Here is a 1,570-nt window from a genome sequence, read left to right on the forward strand (position 1 = left end):
AGTTTCAGTGTTAAGATTAAGTGTAACATCTAGAAAATTTGAAGTTTTTTGGTTTGGTTCGATTATTATAGAAAGGCCAAAGTTATTGAAAACGTTATGTAATTTTTTAATTGTTTTGTTGTACTCTCTTGGCCTGGCTGTTGTAGTAAAAAGGGCATCGTCTCTATAAAGCCCCCCTTGGATATGTTTAAAGTGGTATTTAAGTTCTTTCAGTAAGAAGAGTCCCACTAAATCGGTAACTTCTGCAGAGTCAGAAGCACCAATCAAGATGTCAAAATGATCAGGGGTATCCTTTCTAGTCCAAAGCTTATTGTTAAATTGTATAAGGGACTTTCTCGCTAGGAGAATTAATTTTATTTCTAAATTAGTTAAGTCAGAATTTCTTTTAGCAAACATTAGAGTCTCATTAAAAAGTATCGGAGAAATTGATTGATAATAATTTTGTATGTCAAATGTTATGAAGTTAAGGAGGTGTTTATTTTTAAGGGAGACAAACCAATTAATTACGGAATCTGAATCCAGCCAAAGAGGGAAATTTACTTTTTTCTTTAATAGAAGGGATGGTTCTATCTAAGATATTTTTGCTTACAGCTCCTAAGTCAGAATTAGATGGGCAAATCAATCTGATGGAGGGGTTGTCATAGAAATTAGGTTTATGATCTTTTAGGGTGAATCTAGGAGTACCCGGAGAAATTATTTCAGTGAAGCTATGAATATTCATAGAAGTCAGTAAAAGTTTAGCTTCAGAATTAATGGAAATAAATAAATTAAAGTCTTAGGAGAGACTATTTTATAAGATTTATTAAGTTCTTTATACAAAAGTTTTTTATATGTAGGATAGTAAAGTTTATAATAATTTTTTGTCTTATCAGCAAGGACGAATATATGTTTATTCTTTTTAACTTTTTCAGCAATATTATTTATTTTTCGAGTAACCGGATTATAATGGTGTTTTTGTTTCTTAAATTTAATTTTTTGACAAAATTTAAGATGGAATTCTCAAAGTCCTCGAGGTAAGGGTTGTATTTGGGGTGGGCAGTGGTTTCTAATCCATAAAATTTGGCAGCAATTCTTTCGAATTTCTTTTGTTCTCTATGAGAGTTGATAGGGAGTTCATTTGTTAAGGTTTCAGGGTGAAGTTGGTCTTCAGAGGAAATAGGCGCTTTAAGTTTATTTTTCATGCTTAAGTTATGGTGATAAGCCTTCCCCCTTATATTTTTAGGAAAGTGTTTGAAGCGAGAAAAAACTTGTGGGTATATTGTTGTTGGGTAGGAATAGGGATATTTTTGGCAGACAGAGGAATGTGTTCCTTTTCAAACATACCTGGAGAGAATAAAAGCTCAACCAAACAGGAGCTTATGATAAAATAAATATTACAACTAAATTAACCAAAATGATCCAAGATGGTAAAATTAAAGTAAAATAAAATATAAATATTAAAGAATTAATATTTATATTTTATTTTATTTAATTTTTTATATATATATATTAATATATATATATATATATTAATATATATATATATATATTAATATATATATATTAATATATATATATTAATATATATACA

Source organism: Euprymna scolopes, chromosome 46 (genome assembly GCF_053919585.1).
Source record: "Euprymna scolopes isolate OS-2025 chromosome 46, ASM5391958v1, whole genome shotgun sequence".
Taxonomy (NCBI): domain Eukaryota; kingdom Metazoa; phylum Mollusca; class Cephalopoda; order Sepiida; family Sepiolidae; genus Euprymna; species Euprymna scolopes.